Here is a 20,558-nt window from a genome sequence, read left to right as displayed (position 1 = left end):
CGGGGCTCTTGAAAACAGCGACATGCCGGTCTCAGATCCTAGTACATTTCCGGTGCCTTTGTTGGAGGCAGGGTGCCGGAGCATTTCTTTGCGATGGCCCAGAAGTCCTTCAGGGGTCGGGGCTGAAAGAACAAGGACGTAGCAGTCAATAAAGTACAGTGAGACTTCTTGCGCGGATGCCTCGCCAGTAGCAAAAATAAAGATACGGGTCTGAATACTTTCCCAAACTTTACTCTGTTGAGGTAAAGCAGGGTTGGCTTCGTTTACATTCCCCGAGGAAGCACAGCGAAGCAAGCGTGACATCTTGTCAGCAAAAATATCTTATTGTTTTTCTTTTACTTTTGTAAAGGCTGTGGTAAGCCTTGCGCCACTCGAGCTTTACTGAGACTTGAAATACTCGTTCTATTACGCAACTTGTGACACTAGTCTTACAGTCGTGTCACCGGACGTTTGAGAATCGCGGGGCGCGGCTTGTTACGCTTCTTGCTTAGTACCGTTGAAAATTGGGCGAGTTGTTTATGCATAGTTACGAAGAGAAGAACAGCGCCATAAGTACAGAGGGCAAAGAACGATGGGGGAACACACAGACCGAGCGCTGATTGCTTAGTGATTGCTTCTTCGGAAGACTTGTCGGGCCACGCCATGATCTCATTGGCTGCCGAGGGATAATTAAGAAGCCCGAGGGCTACGCGCAATTTTGCACTGATGGTGCAAAAACTCTATGCTTTGTTGGTTCGGCTGTATATTCAGAACACTTTGTGAAAGCTCAACGGCTTGGCTCTGTTGCCAGCATTTGTACTGCAGGGCTATTGGTGTGCTCATGGTTACTGAACACAGTAAAAGCTCGTTAATTCGAACCGCAAGGGGACGCCGCCTCAGTTCGAATTAACGAAAGTTCGAACTAACGAAAGTGAAGAACGACAGTCGCGACCTGCCTTTCTTTAACTACGACTGACTATGCGTGGAGAAACTGAGGGAGACGAGGGGCGCAGAGGGTGCCGTGATATCGGAGCGTCGGGGTTTGATTGAAAGGATAGTGGGTAGACGGAAAAGGCTAGCTGCCGTCGTCTCTAGCTACCGTCTCCCTTAATTGTGATTTGAGCGAAGGGTGTCTTCAGCTCCTCGGGCAATGTTCTTACGCTCAAACGTTTGATGCCGGTGCTCAGCGTTCGAACGCGTTTAAACAGTGAGTATATGAACAAAGGCAGCTTGCCTTTACGGCTACCCACAATCCTTCCAATCACAGCTCGGCGTTCTGACGTCGCTTAAATGACTGCCATCTCATCTGGGGTTCAGCGACATTATTCAATCTTGAGAAAATACTTTTATTACAAAAAAAGGTGTTGAGGTCTATCGGTGGCGTGCCGTTTGACTTTCATACAACTGGTCTGTTTACGGCTCTCCGCGTTGTTAATATATACAATTTATACAACTATAGACTTAGCAATACATTCAAATTAGAAAGCTACAGAAACACACGTTTTATTATGAATTTGGGACACATATTTGTAAAGGAACCGGTTTACTCCACTCGTCACGCAGAACATTGGGAAATGGTAGCGCGGAGCACAAATTACGGCTCTCAGGGGATTAGATATAGGCTGCCTAAATTGCTCAAGCAGTTTGATGCTAGTGATTTGGAACTGATTAGGATATCATTTAATCAACTTAGAGAATATTTTGTAAACCTAGATTGGTAAAATACCAGTGATCTGACGGTTTGTTTAATATTTGCAGGATTATTCAATCGTATTTTATTTGTGTGTTGTGTGCGTATATTATCCACCCGTTTTGTAATTTCGCATAAAGTAGCGTTTTTTACCTGTACCTCTGCTGTTGTGCCTATGTAGGGGGTTGAGGTCCTTGTCAAGCTGTATTTCACAGCTTTTTCCTTCGAGCTCCACCATCAATGTAGATGGAAATTAACGAATTATTATTATTAATAGAATTATCTCAACTCCTCCCCCTGTGTTTGGAGATTTGTGTTTGTCCTTTGTCCCTCTTGTTCTCCTTCTTCTCCAGGGATTATTTTCGTCGTTCTTGTCCAGCTCGCTTGCACCGTTGTATTCAATTGCATTATAATCCTCCCCTCCCTCAGTTTTTTTTTCTGTTTTGTATAATATCATTTTTTTACATTCTTAAAGCTTTCGCACTAAAGTACAAAAGAAAAAAGAAAGTTGCAAAATTGCAAAAGGGTGCAAACAAAAAACAACACGCAATTCATACCCTTCCAACAGGCATTTGTGTTTATGATTGATTGGTCTGCGCGTCTTAAAATGCTCTTGTAAAACAAAAGCAAAAAAAGAAAAAGAAAAAGGAAATAATGTTTTCAAAGTTTCTGCACTTTTTCTCAGGCGTCCTGCAACTATGGTGCCTGGAACGCGTCTCTGACATGTGTGCTTACCGCGTCTAAAAAGTAGTCGCTCCATTTCTAGCTCGATGACGTCATAAAAGTGTGATGGTGGCTATGTTCCAAATCTTACCCAAGTAACCTGTCTCCTACGTCAGCGGGTAATACCTCGGGACATCGCGAGTAAGCGATTCGCGTCTCGATTTTGGAACAGCCGGGATAATCACCTGGATACTAGGCGGATCGGCTTCGTCTTGGACCACGGTAAAAAGAAAACACAGGAGCGATGGCAGAAAATAGGAGACGATCCTTTTGATCATGGAGAAAGCACTCGAAGACGCGGTGTTTTTTGAGGTGGACCCACCAGCTTCCTTTACTTACCTTCCTTTTGAACTGTATATCGAGATCAAAATTAATTACTCCGTAGAGTTAGATATCAAGCAATTATTTTTATTAATCAGCGTGATCGCTGTAATTCTAGTCGAGGTGCCCTAAACGCATATATTCCACGCATTGTAATTTGCACCAACTACGTTTTGCAGAAATTGCTTCCACACGGTGTAGCGGTACAGCGCAGGGTGCTTTCTCAAGAGTGGTATGTAACTTACGTTCGCTTTGACGCGAATATGAGTACCATAAAATCTTCGAAGGCTTCAGTGCTTTATAGTCATTATCCTCTCATTACGCACACTTTGGGGGAAATAAAAATACTACCTCATCATTTACTGCGTTTGAACATCATCAGCCTTGAACGTGAGAATACGGTATTCCCTCCAACGCCGAGGACGAGGATGCGGAGAAGCTCCTATTTACGCTCGCACTCTGATAATAACAACACGTATACCTTCCCGGCGAGGGTGTGCCTTCTGGATGTAATGCAGTGAATTCCTGCGTTGAAAACAGCAGATCGCAATAACCACACATAAATCTGCACCTCATTCGTTGTCATTTGGAACGTCCGCCACCAAACCCAACGGAGCAAGCGAGCTTTGACGGCTGTCAGCGCAGAAAGCAGACGACGAACAGATCACGTGACGTATTTACTCGATTTGATCCCACGTTACCCCCCGATCGAGGAGGGTAGCGTGAGTAATTACTCCGGAGTAAACAACCCGCTTCTGGAACGTGAGTTCTGACGTCATCGAGTAAGCGTGAGTAAGTTTTGAAACGCCATGGTACGAAACCTTAACTCCGGAGTCGGATCGAGTAAATTTTGGAACACAGCCGGTGTCACCGATCGCGATCCCTGGGGTTTTCCATTAACAGCAGTGTGTGTGGCAGGTGCCTGTTCTGCTCCATGTCGCTCTCCATTTTGACAGTCCGCGGAAGTTTCGGCAGCCATGATTTGAGACGCCGCAACGACAGCGGCACTCATATTCGCTCGTGCTTCTCGCCAGCATTTCTCTGACCAACCGCCAGAATCACGACATCTGACAGTAGGACACTCCGGCTTGTGTGACGTCATTTGTTGCCACTTGGGGACCCCTTTTATTATATGGGCGGGATACAGGACGCTAAAACACACCAGTCGGAGACGCGCCCTAGGCACCATACTGATACGGCCACTGACAGCTAGAGAAACGTAAGGTGGGACCCATTATGCTCATTATTTTTGCGTTATGATTAGTTTTTTCATATTCTTATCAGCCGATGCCACCGTGTCATCGACTGCAGAGCGAAAATAAGATGCGAGGGGCTCGCAACCTCCCGCGTTTGTTAAGCTAAGCTGTCGCTGATTGTATATGCCGTGTTATCGGAGTAGTAGAACTCATGACTTTAAAGGTCCCTGTTTTTTTTCTTTTTCGCGTGACCGTTCACGCAAACAAAATGACTGCTCTAGCTACGTTCTCCATCCTTCGTCTTTGATATCCGGCTTAATGTTTGTATGATGAATATCGGCCCCCTTTTTAGGACAAAAATCTCCTTTCAAAGAGGGAATTAGAATGTTTGTAAGTGAAACGCGCGTCCTAATGACCTTAAAATGTCCTCTATAGTTCCGAGAGTATAGTTATGAAACCGGCTGCCTCTCTAGATTCTAGACAAGAGAGGCTAAAAGAGGATTTTGACGCCAAAAATATCATTCGGTTCAGATTTGGTCCAAGTTTAAGCTCCGTTTGGGAGCCTACGAAGTTAGAGAGGAATGTGTCTCAATCTTAATTGTGAAATTCAGTAGATACGATATGTTCTGAAAGCTCGGAAGAAAACGGGAGATATCTGAGTGAAGAATGTTTAATTGGGGTGCGTAAGTTTTTAAACAAGAAAAAGTTATTGGTATCGACATGTGGCATCGCAGTAAACGCGAGTTAGTTATAATTGCAATTGCTCCGGGATATATAAGCGAGGGCCTATATTATCTGGAGGACTTAAAAGCCCAAAAAACAAGAACTATGAAGAGACATATACTACATGGACTGGCACCAGCGGCAGTCCGTGATTTATGTTTTTTGTTTTTTGGTTGTTTTTTATGCGCTTTTAAGTCCTACAGATCATGAAGAACCAACTAGCCCAATCCAAAGTTTTAATTCAACCTATATCATCGACAAAACTTAAACAAATAAGATCTCACCTTTACGTATTTCTTCAGAGTGTCTTCCTAAAAATAGATAACAAAAGCAAAAGTTTTATTAGCGTATGTTAAACTACGATTTGTCGTAAAATTCGGTGCGTTTAGATATTCAAAATTCACTCACGAGGTCACCTTGCTTGCAAATTCTTTGGAAAGTGCAAACATCCGTCGTGCACTGGTAGATGTTCTTTAGACTATTCAGAGCATTTCTCAACTAAAAAGAGAAGACAAAAAACCTTTATAAATGAATCAAACTTTTAATATACGCGGTTATTAATTAATATGGTTTACTTCCGTGTAGCAGAGTTTGAGTGTGAGACGTTTCTGAACTTCCACGTCTACCGTGTTGGGTCAAAATAAAACACGTCACTTGTTAGGAGAGTTTTTACACCAATTAAGAAGCGTAAACGTCTGTGCTGTAGTGACATCAGCCTAAGTTCCTATACACCCCTGTGGCACTCGTTATCAGCGTCGAAAGCCGGCTGAGTAAAAAACAAAAATATCTTCCATACAATTTCTTGAAACGACCGGTTCTCTCAAAAGCATTCGTTTTGACAACAAAGCCTGTAGGGACTTGACGGGTTCGGAAATGTTTTTTTTTTTTTTTGCATCTCGTTACGCGTGGTGAATGCAGATTTCCGCAGTGCATCCGGGACATATTTGAAGTGACCCATTGGATTTGTGACACATTTCTTGGTTGATTTCCAGAAAAATGTGATTTTTTCACGAAATGTTTTTTTTTTACTTTTTCACCAGGTGACCATGCTTTGGTATTTGGTTTGGACACGAATAAACGGCTTAACATACTTGCGCATTTCCGTGCTTTGGCATAAATTTTTCATAACATTTCGGCGCATACTATGAGGAAGGTGTGTGATTAACCTCATAACCCATAATGCACTTCACTTTCTTCAAAGGATAATATATCTAGTCCTTAATCCTTAGATAAACAACACTGATTGCTTCAGAAAAATGCAAGTGTAATTCACAAGGTTACCAAGCCCACCTGCCTGAAGCTTGCTCGTACTAAATTGAGCAAGCATTTAGGCCAGAAGATAAAATAAAGCAATACGTGCAAAACCCTTTTCCTGTTTTTGTGGAGATACTGAAGACTCTTTCTCTCTCTCTCTCTCTCACCATCAGCCATGCCTTGGAACGAACGCACTGCATCTCGAAACCCAGCGTGTCTTCGTCCATTCCTGAGTAGTTTGAAAACAGTAATGAAGCATAGTGATGTATACAGTGATGAAACTTTAAGTTAAATAGGATAGATTAACATTTTTAACAAGTATATTTGATATAGCAAACTGTATTGATATGAATTAAAATAATCTTAAGAAAAACCTTCAATAGGTGGAGTTATTTTTATACTTTTAGGAATCTCCTCAAGTTTAAACTCACTGCAAGACACGGTGTTTACAATTATCAGTTAAAAACCATTAAGTCCAGTGCGTACTTCTGCTGGTGCTCATCCCATAGAAGCGTTCTTTTCAAGTGGAGCATACACCTAGGTCATACTAAACGCTCTTAATTAGTAAATAAAAAAGTCAGTGAGTGAAATTTCCTCTAACCTTAATAAATACGACTAATTATTATACTACGGGGAATAAAATGAAAGGCTACCGCATATATCCGGAGTTGTGGCCGACACCAGAACGAACGCGGAGGCGGCAAACACGCAGAGCAGTAGAGCCTTCATGACGCTTCAGGTGGTGGCTGACAGAATGATAGCTTCAGCGCACAGACTACCTTCTACGCGGGTCTAAAACACTTCTTGAAAGCAACACTATGCCCAGCAAGCAACACTCAGCACAGATCATGCCTTGTCTCCAAGATCTGTGCTGATTTAACTCTGGCTTGAAGTGTAGGAAAAACTGGTCCGTGTCATGCTTGCAACCTTTCTGTTATGTAAGCTCCGCGGATAACGTCAGATAGGTGTTGCTCGGATTTGCTCGTCAAACATCGGACGACTAGCGTTGAAGTGCACGGTCCATGTAAACGTCATGCCTCTATGCATGGTCACGTGTATTCACAAAAGGTATACTAAACTTGGACAGAAAAAAATATTTAACATTAGATATAAACCAGAGAGGTATTTTGTTATTGCACGGGTATTATTTAGATTCAGTATTACAACAATTCTAATTGGCTCACTGTTTAATCGCGGAATGGGCCTGAAAGCCTTAAAAGAACATCAAAACGATGTCGGTCCATGTCAGTGAATAATGGAATGCCAAATGAGAGGCGAATAGGATCAATATTTGAAGTGAGCAGGTTATGTGATCCATCATAATCCTTATTTTTTAATCCTATGCTCATGTGACTATGTATGCGGACTGCTGATACGTCTCATAGTTTGATCTTGCCTAGTATCCAACTTGGTAGATAAGGTTGTTATTTTATTATATTGTAAATTCAACCCTTCTGGTTGCATATCACCATAGTTCCCGAGGTATGGTTCTTCAGGTTTACTGATTTCACGCGAGCTCCGAATACGCATGATTGTAATTACCAGAGTGCCGAACCGAATGTTTTTTCGCTTCGGATTCGGTTCGGGTTGGGGTTCATGTCTTCCGGTTCAGTTCCGGTTCAGTTCCGGAGAGAAAAAATAACTGTTCGAACCGGTTTGAACCGGTTTTAACAGCTAAATTTGTATAATATTTCCGCGTTGTTTTGGCTATATGCATGATTTCCGCCGTGAAATGAGTAACTATACTGTATAGTTTTTTATTGTTCGTACAATTCCCTTTTATTTTCAGGTACCAAAAATAGCAAATTTCAATATTTAATTTTTATTGAACAGTAGGAAAAAATCTAGTTTAACATACAAAACGTCGAGTTTATAAGACTCAACATCCTTTTGTTTACCTCAGTCACACATATGTTACCTGAATCGAAAGGTTGTCACGAAGTCTGGTAGATCGCCTAAACTACTCGTGACTGGCACAACTTCGCGTCACAGTATTAGGCGTTAAATTGTGGTTGTGATTTTGAAATAAGAAATTAATTACAGTGCGTGAAATCACTGAATGGCCACTTTATCGCCATATACGAGGTGCGATCAGAAAGGTCCGGGATTGATTTTGGAGTGTAAAGAGAGAGGGCAACACAGTGATGGGCGCGCAGCAGTCGAAGGCAGAGACCTTCCTGCGTCATTATGCCAAAGGTCGACGCTCTGTGAACATTTGCAACTTCGCTTAGTGAGTTTGTTTGACCACATGCATGAACACAATGGCGATCTCTCCATAGACTGCCAACCAAAGCGAGAGCGAACTTAAATTTTAAGTCAAACTCGGTAAACTTAAAACAGCGACCTCTGAAATAATTTAGAAGGCTTATGTCAAACAACAGTAAGGTGTTCTAGGTATTTTGAGTGGCATTTGCTCCCTGTGCGGTCATTGATAGATACCGGAGCGACAAACTCAGTCGTCCGACCCACAGTCTTCGACCAGTTACATCTCTCAGCCATGCCTGTGGGACCTAATTCCAGTCTTCAAACTGCAACTGGCGCTACCCTTGCAGTTTTGGACAAGCCAAAGTTGCCTTCCAAGTTGGTGGCCTGCAGACGACACTACCTGTGGTCATAGCAGAAGTCGCTGACGATTGCATACTAGGAATGGATTTTTTAAAGACCCACAAATGCGTGCTCAACTTTGCTCAAGGGATCCTTCACGTTGGGGCACAGGCATTTCATCTCGGCTCGGTGACTGTCACTGTGTGCTATGCGAATGAGCTGCCATTAAACTCACTAACCGTGTTCTCTTGGTCTCCAAAACTCACCTTATACCACTCTATGCTGCCACAGCTCCTCGCCTTCAAGAGAATGACGCTGTTCAACTGCAGAATTTACTTTCACGTTTTTCGGCAGTATTCACCAGTAGCAACACTGACTTAGGAAATACCAATTTGGCTACGCACCGCATCATAACCGGTGATGCAGACCCCATTTGGCAAGCACCTCGCAGACAACCACTGGCGAAGCGTTTACACGTGAATGACCTCGTTGAACAAATGCTCAGACAAGGTGTCATTGAGCCAGCCTATGGACCCTGGTCCTCACCGATCACCCTGGTAAAAAATAAAGGATGGATCAACTCGATTTTGCGTTGATTATAGGAAGCTAAATGACATCACAAAGAAAGATTATATTCCACTACCACGGACAGATGATACCCTAGACGCGTTCGCAGGATCTACTTGGTTCTCCCCCCTTGATCTCAAGAGCGGCTACTGGCGATTTCCCGTACATCCATCAGACCGCGAAAAAACAGCCTTCTGTTTTTTCGCGGTCTGTTGGGCTATGCAACGCTCCCGCAACATTCCAACGTCTAATGGAAAAAGTCCTCGAGGGACTAACCTGGTCCGCTTGCCTTGTGTATTTAGACGACATTGTTGTCCTTGGAAAGACCTTCACCGAACACCTGACTTATCTCGAGTTGCTGCTCAAGATACTTCAAGACGCATACCTGAAGTTGACCCCTAAAAAAGGCACACTTTTTGCTTGGGAAGCCCGATATCTAGGACGCGTTATTGCAGCCAGTAGCGTCTCTCCTGATTCACTGACGTTATCAGCAATCACCGACCGGCCAACTCCAGCATCAGGTGCTGAAGTTCTGAGCTTCCTCGGCCTGGCGACGTACCACCGTCTCTGGTTCTTCACGAGTCGCCAAGCCTCTATATACCTTGACAGAGAAGTCCAAGGTATTTAAATGGTCCACTGAATGCCAAGACTCCTTTGACGCACTAAACTGTGCGCTAACGTGGCCCCCAGCGCTGGCTTACCCAAGAGACAACGCTCTGTTCATTCTTGACACATATGCAAGCAATACCGCGACAGGTGCAGTACTGTCTCAACAACAGGAAGGCCATGAACGAATTATTAGCGACTGCAGCAAAGCCTTCACAAAGCTAGAACGAAACTATTGCGCCACAAGACGTGAACTTCTCGCTATTGTCAAGGTTTTTTTCCATTTCAATCACTTTTGTGTGGCAGGAAGTTCATAATCCGCACAGACCACGCAGCGTTGACATGACTTCTTGGTTTTAAAGAAGCAGAAGGTCAAGTTGGCCGGCTGGATAGAACATCTACAGCAGTACGACTTTGAGATTAAACATCGTGCAGGATCACACCATAGTAACGCCGACGCCCTCTCTAGGCGTCCATGTAGTGAGGGTTCCTGTCGACAGTGCATGAGCACGATTCGCCGTAATTCGGGCCTGAGTCGCACCCTGTGCCCTGTCACCATCTCCAACAGCATGTGGTCACCACAAAAAATACAAGAGTCCCAGTTACATGATCCTGCTGTCAGCCTGTGCGTCCAGTGGAAACCAAATTGCCGTCGGCCACTACATACTGAGATATCCCACCTATCTCCAGCAGCATTAAGCTATTGGGCCCAGTGGGACACACTAGAGTTACGTGACGGACTTCTGTACCGACGATGGGAATCGCTGACTTATGACTGAGTCGTATGGAAACTAGTTGCAGCACCCGAATTCCGCGATATTCCGACAGCTTCACAGCAGTCCCGAAGGGGGCCATTTTGGTGTTAACCATATCCTTCAGAAGACAGGTGAGCGTTTCTACTGGTTGCAGTGCCACAACGATGTCAAGTTGTGGTGCCGTCAGTGCGACCTGTGCGCTTCGTGTAAGGGCCCACACAAAAAAGTACAGGCGCCATTGCAGGAACGCGTCAGTGGAGCACCATTTAAACGGGTCGCCATAGACGTTCTTGGTCCTCTACCACGAACACAAACTGGCAACAGGTTTCTCCTTGTCATAGTAGACTATTTCTCAAAATGGACCAGATACTGACCAAACCGCCCCTGTTGTGGCAGATGCTTTGGTAACCCACTGGATATCACGGTACGGCGCACTCTTGTCATTACACTCAGACCAAGGGCGAAACTTCGAGTCACAGGTCTTTCAAGATGTCTGTCGACTGTTCAACATCACGAAAACAAGAACGACGCCGGTGCATCCACAGTCCAATGGGCTCGTGGAGCGTTTTAATCGCTCCATACTGCAACATTTGGCGATGTTTGTCAACAACCATGAAGACGACTGTCCCTCTGTTCCTCCCTCTACTCCTATCAAACTGCAGTTCACGAAGTCAGCGGGTGCACACCCGCCATGATTCTTTTTGGACGGGACATTCGCATGCCGTGCGACCTCGCTTTCTGAAGATCACCAGACCGTTCCTCTGACCCCGCGTCTTATGTTGGTGGCCTGATGACCTTATGATTCGTCTCAAGCGGACATACGACTTCGTTCGAGGGTTCCTGTCTATCGTTTTCCAGCGAATGAAGGCACGATACGACGAGCACACCACACAAGAAACGTTTCAACCGGGAGACAAAGTGTGACTTTACAACCCTCTGCAAAAACGGGGGCTTTCACCCAAACTACAGCGTGACCGACAAAGACCATTCATTGTTGTCACGCGCTTGAACGATGTGGTACACCGCGTGAAACGCAATGCTCGTTCGCGCATGCTCGTGGTTCACAGAAACCGCCTTGCTCGGTACGAGGGCTGCTCAGCTTGAACTGAACTTACTGTCGTTCATTTTTTGTGAGGGGATAGTGTGACAGAAGAAGGAGTGATGTTTGGATTGGAAGGATAGAAGGGAACACCTGGGGCGAGATACGCTTAGACTAAAGCGTAACAATATATTATTGCATGTCTATTTAGTTAGTACTTCCAGTGTATTTAAAGTGGATGCATTTTTGCCTACTATAATAGTGTAATCAGGGATTCCATGAAGCAAATACTGACATTGTAGTCATGTTCGTTCTTTCATCATCAAGTATTTTTATTTCTTTTTTTACAGGTTGGATCAGAAAGGGCAGGAGAAAATATACCGCCTGCGCAGGTTGTAACAATTATACAAGATTCATTCACATATGAAATAAACGGATGTGAATAATGACAAGGTTTGAATTTGTTAGAGCTTGGTGTTCACAAAAAGAAGAAAGACTTAAAAAGTGGCTAACAATGTAAGCGTAGGAACACTGCTTTTCTTCTGTTGTTGGTAATAAAAAAAAAAAAAAAAGAAGATAAGATGAGTTTTTCGGTAGGGTAGAATTTATGCAGGGTTTCGGCCCTTTGAAGTGGACCTATAAACCCTTTTTTAACGTACTGCGATTACAATTCACAACTGGCACACCCGTAGGTGATTTCGTTAATATTTAAGACTAAAGATATGGACTCACTTAAGTAAAAAAATAGTTTTTTTCTTTCGGTCGGCCGATCCAGTAAAGCAATGTTTGGCGAATTCACGTATAAAAATGTTGGTAGCTGTATCAGTCATCAAAGCAAAAAACGTATTAAAGGCAAAAAAGAAAAAGATTAGGTTTGCTTTTTTTGTGTTATATTCTCTTCATTTTGTTTAAATGAGCACGACAGATGCTCACCATGCTATTTTATCGATTTGCACGAGCTAGGCTAGGCTTATGGAAATTATGGTTAAATGTCAAATCTTACGCCTGGGAACCTATCGTCTGATATATTTACGAAAAAGAGAGAGAGAGGGAGAGAAATAACTTTATTGAGAAGCTGGTGATCGTAGGCGTCTGCCAAGGTCCCTCGGGTTCTAGAGATAAATTTAATTTTACCTTTGTGGCTAAATTATATGGCAATATGTTAAGAAACCAATTTACGCGGTCCCTTCAAAGAGCCATCGCGCCATCGGGTCCACCCAGTAGTAAACAATAACGATGGAAGACCATAATACCTTAATATATCAGGTGGTAACAAGTAATCACGCATGTCTAAGAAAACACACAAAAACCATTCAGTGTATACGGAGAAGTTTCATTCACTTAAGCAATTGGAAGGGGCTTTCTGAATAAATAAAAGGAGTTCGGGTTAATAAATTTGATTTTATCCAAAGCATTGAGCTGTGCATGAAACGAATGTTGAATAAAAGCAAATGGTTTTCTGGAACTCTCCATTTGCCTACAGCATCGCTTTTTCGGAGACCCTCCTTCCCACATTCTATCCCCTTCAACAACATATGACGCGAAAGAAACACTTTACATGAACAGCGACCTCTTCAGAAATGTTTTATACGACTTTTTGAAGGAAGCACGCACTCGAGCTAGGGCATACAAAGCGGGGCTCTTGAAAACAGCGACATGCCGGTCTCAGATCCTAGTACATTTCCGGTGCCTTTTGCATCGGTGCTCGGTGGCACCCGAAAGAAATGCGACTAAAGGCCTTGTTCACACACACCCGATTTCTTGCGTTACGTTACGAAAAGGCACAGGGATATCTGTGCTTTGTATTAAGCGTGGTTACCAATTCAAGGAGATAGCCTGGCACGTGACATTTGAGACACGAATGTTTCGGTGACGACGCGCTAGGACGGTGTAACGTCCTAGCGCGTCGTAGCGTTACGACGCGCTAGGCTCGTCGTAACGTAACGTAAGGAGTTCAGCTCGGTTCAACTTTTCACACAGCACCGTTTTCTAACGTTACGTCTAAGTCACCAAAACATTCGTGTCTCGAATGTCGCGTGCCAGGCTCTCTCCTTGAATTGGTGGTCACGCTTAATACGAAGCACAGATTTTCCGGTGACTTTTCATAGCGTAACGTAGGAAGACAGGTCTGTGTGAACGAGCCTTGACTCCGTGTCATGGCAAACCAAAAAGAACGTTTATTCACTCGTGGCCATGCACAAGCCACGGACCCCACGGCACGCGCGTACGTGCCTCGCTTATAGAAAGCGGGAAGTTCAAAAGAGGCTCATGCCACATTCCCCTCTGGGGATAAATAAGAGTTTCGAGTAGTCCGTAGTTCTTCACCAAGCCACTACGGGCAAACACTTTTCTTCCAGCCCTTGGTACTGCCACAGGGACTCTGCAGTCCTGCGTCGATGACTGCGACTGCGAAGCCTGCTGCAGTGTAGGCGGCTGCTCCGTGACGTCCTTTCCGAGTAGGGGAGACCCGTCAGGAGCGGTAGTGTTGGCTGGCCACAATACCAGCTCGTTGCGTTGACCAGAATGAGCCGGAATTCGCTTGAGGGCTCTTCGGTTGCTACGGACGTCACTTCTTGTAGTTCTGACCCAGTAAGGCCTGGGCGTGTCCGCTTGACGGAGGACCTCCCCTGGGCACTTGAGGTCCTTCACCCACACAGTCGATCCGGGACTCAGTTTGGGTAGCCGTCGAGCTGCATGTCGGCGGTTGAAGTGTGCCCGTTGGTGCTGTTTGACTTGACGGTCGCGTCTAGTCACAACGTAGTTGTTGACTTGGCCGGGGGTCAGAAGAGCTGTATACACCGGGACCCGTGTCCGCAGACGTCGCCCCATGAGGAGTTCGGCTGGACTCCGCCCTGTCGGACCCGGGGTATCCCGGTACAGAAGTAGAGCAAGGTACGGGTCCTCTGCTTTCTCAAGCAGATTTTTCATAGTCTGCACGGTGCGCTCGGCCTCTTCATTCGCCTGAGGATGACGAGGGCTGCTGGTAGTGTGCTGGAAACCGTAGTTCCGGGCAAACTCTGCGGAAGCATCACAGGAGAAGTGTGGTCTATTGTCGCTTACTACCGTTGCAGGTATTCCATGACGGGCGAATATGCTCTTCAGGCGTTCGATGACAGCCTCAGCTTTTGTTTACGGTAGATAAGAGATCTCGGGAAAGCGAGACCTATTGTCAACGCAGAGCAAATACTCCTTGCCTTGCAGATGAAACAAGTCCAGCCCAACCATTTGCCATGACAGAGATGGCGTTACCCTTGGCATGAGAGCAGGGCCGGATTAAGGTACGGGCTAAGGGGGCTGCAGCCCTGGGCCCCAGGCTGTCAGGGGGCCCCATGCTGGCCCCTGAAAATTTAAAAATGTTAGTCTTTTTCTTTTATTGTTTAAGAAAGTTTAGGCAGAAAGCAGAAGAAACACCCCGAAGGGCCTCTGGCGCAATGGCCTTCTCGTTCTCTTTTCCTCAGCAAGGAAACAAGGATGCCATAAAGTTCCCGTCTCTAGATCAGCTGGCGTTTGTGAGATCGGTGTGCAACAGCGTGCCAGAACAACAAAATTTAACACGGCCTCCCATGCCCCTCGTTAGATTTTTTATTTATTTATTTGGAGCTTGATGGAAGGACGGTTATGAAGCTTTCTTTTGTACTGGGGCCCCATTAGCGTGTTCTACGGAAAATTGTGGGCAGGAAGTTAAGCAAGCGTTAAGCAAGCAACGCAGATGGTTCACACATGTTGTTTTAAACCTTTTCGCGAAACTCCATATGGAGTCCATTTCAGAGCGATAAGTGTGGAACAAGCGAAAAGGCGCCCGTAAATCTTCTGGACACCGTCTCTATACACCTTTCCAAAAAACGCTCCTAGGCCGCCGCCATGTTGCTAATGCTGATGCGGCTGGTGCGACTCTCGCGCCCTCTATCAGCAAGAAAATTTTATGCCACTCTCTGGGACTGTGAAGACCTGCTCAGCGCGGTTCTCTACCTACATTTTTGCGGTTTTGCATTCGACGTTTTCCCGCCCCTCTTGAAAGTTCCCATTTCATTTTTTTATACATGCTGCGTACCTTTTTTATGTTATCTTTCATTGTGAGGAATAAGGCTGGTAAGCGCCTGCCATTCAAGCTGTTCTGCTCGACATTCACGGGAAACGAAGGAGGTGAAGGACGTCGAACGACCCACGACGCGATTTTGCGAACATTGTTCTCCCCCCTCCCAGAGATAATCCGCGTAGAATCCTCAGTCATCTCCAAAAATAGTTGTCCGGGTTGGGGTGAGAAACGGGCCAGTCGCGTTTGTTTCTTTGCCTTAGTGCGGTTGCGAACAAAGGAAGCTCTCCTCAAAACGTGCCCCAAAACGAAGTCATCTCGGATTCCGTCCGATCGTCAAGATGTGACTGTCGTCGACTGTGACTGTTATTTGAGATCTTTCTCAAGTAAATATTTTTTTTTCGGATAACGCTGCATCGTGTGGTACGCACGATATATTGTTTGAATGTTAACACTTCCTCAATTGTACGTCCGTGTCCTGTCCATCGGTAAACACGTAAATTGTGAGCGTGAAAAATGCATGCCTTTCGGCCCTCTTCTGGTGTAATTTATTTTTGACAGCAAAGCTCTTTGTCGTTTCACATGCGGCGAATCCCGCGGCGCCGTCAAAACTTACCGTAAGAAAAACACAAATAACTAAAACTATACATTCCAGTCGCATTCGTTCTGTTGCGCGCGTACCCAACAAAAATAGTGTACAGTTTGTTTTGATGCTTTTTTTTTTTTCAAATGTGGCACAATGCTTTCTCAATATCCTCGGGAAAATACATGTACCATGAAACACAAAATATAGCGGGAGAAGACGAGAATTTAGCCGCCAGCAGCGTTTGAAACTGCGCTTACGCGGGCTGCGCCTATTGAAATCACAGTCCACTCGGTTAGGGTTAGGAGGGACGGCGGTGAGAGTCTAGCCTCAAACTCAGTGACTGGGCTCGAAAACGGTTTGTTGCCCCTGGGGTCGAGTATTTTTCGGAAAGGTGTATAGCCACCAACAAAAAGGCGTTCCAAGGAGCCGGCTCTTAAGACATCCCTCAACAGTTTTCGATGGGTACTGACTGCAAGGAAGCGCTCTAGAGTTGATATGAATCCCGGAGAAAAGCTCACCGGAGAAAAGCTCACCGGAGATAAGCTCACCGGAGAAAAGCTCACCGCAAAACCGGCGTATGCGGAGAAAAGCTCACCCATTTTTTTTTCTTTTTATATGGAGGCTTTTGGATCATGCGTAACATGTATCAATTTATTATCATTAAAGTTAGTCAGCTTTGTCAAAAAGAAAATGTCCTTTTTTGTATTATTTGCCAAGCTTATTAAGTATATTGCTTCCAAATTAATAATGGCGGGCCAGTGTTTTCTACGGCTTACTTTCTCGGCAACTAAAATCTAACTGAAAATTCTATGAACTTGAATAACGTGAAAAAGTTCGAAAACTTATGTCTCCCTAAAACCTAAAAATCAAAACTGCAAACACCGAAAATCGGAAAGTGCATGCGCAACAACGCGGTGCCTAAAATTCTCTTTGAAGCTTTTATTGACCTTTGAAAACAGGATAAAACAGTCAGTAGGATATCCAGGCTTCTTTCCTCCACGGACATGCACGTTTTCTAGCCGATCGTGCTGGTGTGTCCGCACGTTGCCTTTAGTGATAGTGCCCTATATATAGGGCACTATCACGATATAGGGCATATAGTGCCCTACATGCCCTATATCGTGACCTATATAAGAAGTAGGCTTCTGTAGGGTAGCGAGTAGGGCGAGTTGGTGAACGTTATGCATGATGAAAACCGCTCAAACGACGACGACGGAGTGAAGACAACGAACACGACAGGACGAAGCTGTTCTCGCAACTAAAGTTTTCTTAGTGAAATTAACAGAAAGAAAACAGCGTAGCCGACACTGATTGCATCAACAAATACCTATTTAACTATTAGGCACTACAGAATATTTGGAGCTGAAACGGTTCACCGCACCGCTATTCATATTAGCTCACAAAGAACAAACCTCTTTATTTTAGAGAGCTGCCGACGGCGCACCCTCAGTTGTTAATAAATTGTTGTCTTTTTTACCGGTGTACGATGTTTTGATATCATTTTTGCGGCTTCGTTAATATACAGAAGGGGTGATTAAGAATTCCTGAGGAATCAGTGAATATGCCCAATGACCTTCAAAAATATTACAAGAAAGGGGACATTTTTTTTTAAAATGAGGTGGCGATTGCGAATTGTGTTAAATTGCCAAGTTTGACGCAGAATCCGATAAGTTAAAAAAAAAATCGGTGAGCTTTTCTCCGCATCTGCCGGTTTTGCGGTGAGCTTTTCTCCGGTGAGCTTATCTCCGGTGAGCTTTTCTCCGGTGAGCTTTTCTCCGGTGAGCTTTTCTCCGCCGCCCAGTTGGGAATATGGTCTGCCAGTGCGACTGAACATTCTTCCTTCCAGCGACTGATGCGAATACTGCAATGGTTTCACCAACCTCTGAGGTATGACCTCTTATTTTTTTAACGTTAAGTCACAGAAGAAAATGGCCGCCGAGGTATAAATTATAGTATTTAAAAAGAACAAGATTAGTACTAAATCTGATGCGAAACATTTTCCCCATTCAAAAAGACAGCCTGTAGATACAAAAAGAAAACATCTTCGCGATTCTCATGATAAATTCTTTAAATGTAAATGTGCCCGAACGACAGCGGTCGATGTCTTAGAATCGCACGCAGTTTCTCCTATGCTTTAAATGTGGAAGTCTGTGTTTGTTTGCGAAACGAGGGTTCTGTTATTAGAAGAGCGTTTACGAAGTAGTTTGATCCCGATAAAGACTGCTTCAAACAACGAAATTTCTTTCTTGCCTATGTCACTTCCTTCACTGTTCACATCAGTTTTAATTAACACAGGGCTAGTTAGAGTTAGAAGTTAAAACACTTCCAATAATTTGGAACAATAACAAGAATAAGGGCTCTAGATTTTTGTGGCAGTTGTCGATTTGCGAGGCATGCCATTTAGTTTAGGGGAAGTGAAATTAGAATGGGAATTTCGCAGGTACCTTTTCGGTTGCTGCATAACTCAACTCATGTGTGATTAATGATGTCACTCGACATGTTAGCAAGAGGGTCACCTGTGCTACAAGTCGACATCGCGACCAATTTGTGTAAACTGGCCCAGGCATGTAGTCTATGAATCTAGCTGTAATTCTAGTCAAACAAATTCATGAACAGAGTCAACATTTTAAACTGAAGCAATTTAGTGTTTTTGTTGTTGTTTTTGTGGTTAAGTTGCTGGATGTGAACGATAAATCCTAATATTTTTCGCAATGTTTATTTGATTTCAGTTTTGTGTCTTAAAATTAATATATTGTAAATTGCTAGAGGAGTTGATTATATGCGAAGTAGCTTCTAAACAATCACATCCGCTCAATGACAGCAAGGAAAACTTGAATTCCATTGAATCTACGGATCTAAACAAGGCTCGACAATAATCATACGATGAAACATATCTAGATTTAACAAGCTAAAAGATATACATATTCCCGTCGTCATCGTTACCTCCACCACCACCATCATCACCCCCACCGTTATTATAGGCAGAGGTCTCATAACAGCCTAAGCCCAGGGCCCCCAAATGCCTTAATCCGGCACTGCATGAGAGGCTCGGCGTTTTGTTGACGTACCTTTGTGCACACAACGCAGTTATTGACAACTCTTCTCAGCTCGGAAGACAGGCCTGGCCACCAGACAGCTTCTTTCGCGCGCGGCCTTTACCGTCTAATTCCCTGATGTCTTTCTTGGCGTCGTTTCTGCATCTCCTTCCTTAGGGAACCAGGAGTAAGGAGGTGGGTTCCGTAGAGCAGAAAGCGTTCGCAGTGGGACAGGCTTCCTCTGTACTGCCAAAACGGCGAAACATCGAGAGGAAGTCTTGACTTTGATGGCCATCCGTTTATGCAGTACTCCCGAAGCATCTGGCAAACTTTGTCTTTCTCCTCGGCTTCTTTCACTGGATGCAGAGTGCTGCTTCGGAGTCCCATCACTGCTCCAACAGTGAATGACTGAACCCCAGCGCAGGTCAGTGTCTCCGATGACTCCTTCTCACTTACCGGAGCCCTTGATAGAGTATCAGCCGTCGCGATGCAAGAACATACTGCATTCTTTAGCTGAACCGCATCAGACGCATGCGGAAGCGCTGTATACGAGGAGGGAGCACACCCAGTGCCGACTTTCCCAAGAGCGTCAGCAAAGGTTGATGATCGGTCTGGAATGTTGCCGCTAGGCCCCGCAAAAATTTTTGAAACCGCTTTGCTCCCCAAGTCAAAGCCAATACTTCTTTTTCCACCTGAGCGTATCGGGTTTCAGTCGGAGTAAGGGACCGTGAAGAGAACGCCACAGCTCTTTCCTTCCTATCGGGCTGAACCTGAAGCAAGACTGCTCCTAATCCCTGTGAAGACGCATCCGCCGAGAGTATTGTGGGATACGACGGATTGTAGTGAGCCATGCAACAATCTGAACACAGGAGACCCTTGACGCTTTGCCGAGTGGCTGCTTGTAGAGGACCCCAGGTCCACTCCGACGTTTTTCGAAGCAGGTCTCTGAGCGGCGCCGTAATTTGTGCCAAGTTCGGAAGAAACCGTGCCAGATGGTTCGCCAATCCAAGGATCCGACGGACTCCGGCAGGATGCTCTGGAGCCGGAAGATCTCTGATTGCCTTGACCTTTGCTAGGTCCGGTCGAACACCTTGGCGGAATATAATACATCCAAGGAAGGTAACTTCCCTTGTTTTGAAGACACACTTGGCTCTGTTGAGGGTGACTCCAGTTTGCTCTAGGCGCTTGAGAGTCTTGTGCAGATTTGCATCATGCTCAGCTTGGTCCTTGCCGAAGACAAGTACATCATCTATGAGGTTGAGCACTCCGGGCAGTACACTCAAGATCTCCGACATGCGTTTTTGGAAGTATTCCGGAGCTGATATTATCTCACAAGGTAGTCGTGTGAAGCAAAAACGGCCAAATGGGGGTGATGAATGTGGTCAGCTCTTGGCACGAGGGATTGAGACGGATTTGATGGAAGACGGAATTAGCATCCAACTTCGAAAACACTGCTGTCGCCCCCAGCTGACCAAGAGATTCTTCCACAGTTGGAAGGACATAGCGC

At 44.9% G+C, this 20,558-nt stretch overlaps 1 pseudogene; it reads right to left on the bottom strand.

The window, feature by feature from the left end:
* Positions 1–38: 38 nt before the first annotated feature.
* Positions 39–20,558, bottom strand: part of LOC115315550 — a 30,308-nt pseudogene continuing 9,788 nt past the window's right edge.

Source organism: Ixodes scapularis, unplaced genomic scaffold (assembly GCF_016920785.2).
Source record: "Ixodes scapularis isolate PalLabHiFi unplaced genomic scaffold, ASM1692078v2 PGA_scaffold3__209_contigs__length_174095766, whole genome shotgun sequence".
Taxonomy (NCBI): domain Eukaryota; kingdom Metazoa; phylum Arthropoda; class Arachnida; order Ixodida; family Ixodidae; genus Ixodes; species Ixodes scapularis.
This window is presented reverse-complemented; position numbering and strand designations above follow the sequence as displayed.